The 5,850-nt window shown below is 36.1% G+C and overlaps 1 long non-coding RNA gene across 1 annotated transcript; it reads right to left on the bottom strand.

Annotated features, from left to right (window-relative positions):
- Positions 1-3,388: 3,388 nt before the first annotated feature.
- On the bottom strand, positions 3,389-5,591 carry LOC127158812 (uncharacterized). Its single transcript, XR_007826278.1, has 3 exons — positions 5,010-5,591; positions 4,820-4,887; positions 3,389-3,897 (listed from the first exon to the last, which is right to left on the bottom strand). It is a non-coding gene; the product is annotated as an uncharacterized LOC127158812 (long non-coding RNA).
- Between the last annotated feature and the right edge of the window lie 259 nt (positions 5,592-5,850).

Below are 5,850 nucleotides of genomic sequence, written 5' to 3'. Positions count from 1 at the left end.
TGGACTGTTTTCAAGGTTTGACCCTTATCTGCCATTTAACTATCCCTCTCTGGATCACCCGTTATTATGGTTGCTTTACTGGACTGTCTGCTTGGTATTTGACCCACTGCCTGTTTATACTCTCTGCTGCTTAGATTACGTTTCATGTTGTGTGTGCTATTGGACTGCCTTCCGGTATTGACCCTCTGCCTGCTTTTGTGTATTCTTTTATGTATTCTGTAAGCTTTTGGATTCTACCTCTGCCTCAGCGTCCTTGTTACAGTGGATTAATGATCCGTCAGAAGGAACCTGTGAACAACCTGAATGGCTTAGAATTGAACAAGCTATTTGCTCTAACTCTTCACTGCAGGCAATATGCAATAGTCCAGGAAAGGTTAGTAAACTTGTATATAATCATTTTGTTATAGGCCAGTCTTTAAAAATCTGGAAACAAATCAAAATGTATATTAAAGCTCCAAATGTATATCTGTATAGTCCCATATGTATGAATCACTCCTTCATTCCTGCTCTTAACGATAAGGTTTTTTCACTGTGGAAACAGAAGGGAATAAGCTGTGTCGGCTCACTTTATATGAGTGGGCATTTCTTGTATTTTAGAGCTCCAATTAAAGTTTGAGTTACCAACATCTCATTTTTTCTGATATCTGCAAATCAGAGACTATGTCAGGAAAATTTTTCCTGATTTTGAACATCCAAAAAAGCATGAAAAATTAGAGGAAAAAATAAATCAATTTAAAGCTGGAAACTCAAAAGCAGTGTCTTATTTCTATAATGTATTAACTGATCTGATGGTTTGTGACACAGCTACAATTAAGAAAGCATGGAGGAGGAATTAGGTTTCACTATTGAGGATGCACAATGGGAGGAATGCCTACAGAATATACATGACTGTTCAATTAATACTAGACACAACTTAATTCAATTTAAATATCTCCATAGAGTATACATGCGCAAAACTAAATTGCACCATTTTCCCTGAAGTGTCGCCGGTGTGTAATAAATGCAAGGTTGCAGAGGGTACACTTCTACATTCATTTTGGACATGTTGTAACTTTCACAAGCACTGGACTGATATTTTTGACCTGCTTTTAAAAGTGTATAAAAAAACTGATTGTTCCAGATCCAATGATTGCCATCTTTGGGGTGATTTCTGTACCTTCTTTTACATATGAAAGGCAGGGTATTTCTTTCTTTATGGTTTTTGCAAAGAGATTGATTCTTCAGAGGTGGAAACTTGTGCCAACATTCGATGTGCTGCTGAGTAAGCTAGTGGGCATTATTCATATTGAAAAGTTACGATTTATTAACAATGATAAACTAGATGTAGTTATGGAAAATATGGAAGCCTGTATTAGATCACCTAGAAATGTGATAATTTTATTTACGTTTGGTTTCTATACTGCATAATACCTTGGTAAATTTTACATACCTAAATATTATTTTTCTGTTAATTTATTCATTTATTATTTATTTATTTTTTCTCCCCCCTCTGCTGATGTTATCACTGTGAACTGTTAGGAATTTCTTTATTTTGTGCATCAGAGATAATTACTTGTAACAAGTATGCCATACTATTGTTTTCCTTCTGGACCTTGTTTCTGGAAAAACAAAAGTTGTATTAAAAACTAACCCCCCTAAAAAGCAACTAGTACCCCAAAATGGCTCAGTTGCCAGGACAACGATCTGATAAGAGGTTTTATTGCCCAGAGGAATGCACATTGCCCATGCTACATTTGCCCACAGGAAGGACACAATGCCTATAGAAATAGACTCCTTCCTATTTATTCACAGACAAACCTTTCTTTGGCCTTCCTATCACACATAGCCCAGGTCATTGTGTACAGTATTACTGCATTGTATTTTAATTTTGTCTGTTGTATTTGTCTTTCTACTGTTTTATGCATGCGTTATGATGGATGACTAGTCGTATAACCCACCTATGCCATGTTTGGTCTCTTTGAATTCATATTTTGATGATCTAAAAGATGGTGTAAATTAGATGTTGATATCTATGCAACATATTAGTATTTTAAGAAACCTTACTAGTTTTTGCATTAACACCCAATCGAATTACATATGCAAAAAAAAAACATGCTCATAGACAAAGAGTCGTAAACTTTCCCTTCAAAGGTGAAAGTTACCATTGGTTTGTGGACCTCCTGGAGGTGCAGCCTCCAGAGAGCTTAAAGGCATCAAACGATTGATCGCCTCCCTCTCTTCATTGTCTTCTTCGTCTGCAACGTCTTCTGACTGCTGCCTGTGTGGAGGAACCCATGGGGAGCCTGAGCCGGCACAGAGCTGTGGCTCTCGACCCACAAAAAGCCAGACATTTCCACTCAACCCTGGAATTCATCTTTATGACTCCCCTCAGTCAGTCAGTGGTTCTTTTAGAACCTGAGAAGATGAGCTAGAACTCCTCAGGACTTTCCTAAGTGCGTGCCAGGCCTTGCGGCCTTGTCTTTCTATTCCTCAAAGATCACAAGACTTCAGCTGGGTCCCTCTCAGCTCTTGGTTTTGCTTCACTTTTCACATGGGATGAAACATCTTTGGAGTTTATCACTCTTCGAACCCAGAAGAATGTGATCACGATTCCAAAACCACCACTGCTCCAAACCATCAAGACATTCAACCATGACTGCATTCAGACACTTGTTCAACGACCAAGGCAATGCAAGTATCGTACACTTAACTAAACAAACAGAGGTATAGTATAAGCTGTAGACAGCACTGATGGTTTCACTCAGGTGGCTGATTCTTTTCATAGCTTCATTTCCTTGTCTCTCTCTAATTGCTTCTCACTGACCATTCCCCCATGTATGAGTGATTTCATGTTTGTTTGTTTAAATTAGTTATGTGTTAGTCCTTTGTTAATGAACTATTGTGCACAAATTACATGAGTTTTGCTTCTGATTCTGCCTTGCAAATTAATGTCCCTTTACGATTCCGATTCGAGCTACATGCTCTAATGCAACGGTACTTTAAGAAAGTTATTTTCTGTGGCCAAGAAAATATAATTTCTTAGAGTTGATATAAAAGTTATGCTGAATATTCGCTGTGCAAACATATTAGTTGATGGAAAAATTAATTCTGCTACAGTTACTACACTCTAAACCCGGATAAGTTGAATTTACTTAAAAAATTGGAGGAAACTGGTTGCCCTAAAAAATTTAAGTAATGTAAAGTTTATTTAACTTAAAATGTTTTGTAATATGAATTACAAAGGTCATTTCATTTAACTTAAAATGTTTTGTAACATCATTTCATTTGCAATTATTATAACTATTATATTTAAGTCAAATATACTAATTTCCAAGTTAAATCTATATCAAATGTTTTATTTTTCCAATTTGTTAACCTAGAAAATTAAGAAAAAAGCAAACAAATAAAGGAACATTAATGCAATTTTCCCTTTTATTTTAAATCAATTCAATTACAAATATTCAATTGAAAACACAACAAAACCATTTTTTCATATCCTGAAAACATTTCCCCATAAAACATGGGAGAAAAAAAAAAAAAGTTCAAAAAGATACTAGTTCAACAAATTAACTTATCGTTAAGCACACAAACAAGTTTTCCTCAGAATCGCAACAAACAGCATCAAAACAATATGTTTTTTCCACACTCTGATTTCACTATATTGGCAATACTGAATTTTAGGTGTCAGCTCACCTTTTCCCGACAAAAAATATAAAATACTTTTCATACACTTAGGATAGTCCAGGTGTAGGCAGGGAAATCAGTCTGAAAACAATGGACATAGAAGGCCTGAGATTGGTCAGTTCATCCATTACCAAGCTTTCTTCCAAGATGATTCCCACTCTAGATGAGGTGAGCTGTGAACTTTCTTGATCAACGCTGAGGATTCTTACTGAAGTCTGTCTTGTCAGCTGCCTCCTAACAGAGGAAGAAACAGAACGACAAATACATTATCAAGTCAGTTAGACAATGCTGTTGTTAAATACTCAAAGTCATATGCTGCCTTCACACCATGTCATAATTACTTTAATTCTGAGAGGACAACATTGTGATGTTCAGCTTGTGAGCTGTTCATGTCAATAGACTGGGAATTGCGCTTTTCTATGGCAACACTATCAATGTCTAAATTAATCTGGAGCAGTCAGATACAGTGGTTAGGTGGTACAGCTCTCAGAAAATTTCCAGTTTACAGATGGTAATTAGACTTTAGGGTTTACGTTTAATTGTACATCTACAGAATATTTAAAGTAAAATCCACATACAAACACTACTGGCATATGGTCAGGAAGATCGGTGTTATTCAGGAAAGCTTGTAAACAACAGGAATGAGTGCAGGACAGACTCACACCATCATCATTATGAATAATCTTCTGACACACACTGTGCTAGTCAAAGTGATCATCCTCAGAACAGGTCTCAGTTAACCCACGACATACAGTTGATCTTGAACTTTGGTGTGAAGGTGGCATAAATGTGAACAAGGAAATTGTTTTGTTCTTGAATAATTTCCATGTTTGAACAAAGAGACAGGGTTTCACAGACAGGGCTTCACAGACAGGGCTTAGCTTAAGCCAGGACTAGGCCTTAGTTAAATTAAGATACTTAAATAGCTTTTATAAAAACACCTTAAAAACTTTACTGGTGTGCATCTTGAGAAAAGAAAAATGGCACTGACATATTTTAAAATATGTCATTACAAGGTATTTTCAGTAAAGACTCCTTGTCATGTTATTAAACATGTTATTTTATTCTGAGACTGGCCTTAAGCCTTGTCTGTGAAACCAGGAGGAAAATGTGTAAATAGCAGTGCTCTCTTATCAGTTATTAGGATCATACTTACACTTTCAAAGCATCTCTTCCATTTCTTCTTTCTTCCAAAACAAGATAGTCGTTAAGAGGACTCTGAACCTAGATAGAACAAAAGTATATTCATCCGCCTTTGTATTTATACCGCTAATTAACGAAAACTTACGCTTTCAAACAATAGCCATGTCTAAATTAAACGTGGTACATTAACGTACTGCACTCACCATATTAGCTCCACCTTTGTCGCTCCTCGGCTGGAATCGCGGCTACTGTATGAGTAAAACTAAATTTACACTCCTCACAAACAACAGCTCCTCGAGTGAAAAAGAAATCATTGAAAGAAAAAGGCAAAAAATGTTAGTCGAACTCGCCAGTCAGGGGTTCAAGCGCAGGCGAGTGAGAACACTAGCTATCAACGGATGAGAAATGTCCTGTCGTTTAGACGAACAACAACTTTTGCCGATCACAAAGAGTTTCTCGAGGGACGTGATAAAAGATAAATGGCGGAAAACAATGCCAATAGAACTATCTAAATCTAAATTTCCACATTCATCCACAGCTTAAATTCATACACAATCACAGTGACAAAATGGCGCTGTTACTCGCAGCACCGGTGGAGGAGGCGTGGTCAGGAGATAAATTTCATAATACGAGTTAATTTAACTTAAGTTTATTCACAGGTTCAAATATGTCTACAAATTAGTAGAATCTACTTATATTTTATAAGCAATGCAGTAAAACTTAAATATTGTGTTCAATTGTAATTAAATGGTTTAATTAGATACAAAATCCGGGCTTACAGTGTACTGGCAGTTGATATAAATAATTGTAATTAATCATAATTAACTGTAATTATTTATACACATTTCCCTTTGAGCTAAATTCGCTACAATCGCTACACAGCAACTAATAACATCACATCTCAATAGCTGGGGAGACGTTTGAGTTGCAGATGACATAAGATGTGTTTTGTGTAGCTACACTTACTTACGCATTATACAGAAGCAAGATGAAAAGAAAATACTGTTGAAACTTTTCAGAAGAGCTAATGAGACAATTTTTTTT

The sequence above is a fragment of the Labeo rohita genome, unplaced genomic scaffold (genome assembly GCF_022985175.1).
Source record: "Labeo rohita strain BAU-BD-2019 unplaced genomic scaffold, IGBB_LRoh.1.0 scaffold_1713, whole genome shotgun sequence".
Classification (NCBI taxonomy): domain Eukaryota; kingdom Metazoa; phylum Chordata; class Actinopteri; order Cypriniformes; family Cyprinidae; genus Labeo; species Labeo rohita.
This window is presented reverse-complemented; position numbering and strand designations above follow the sequence as displayed.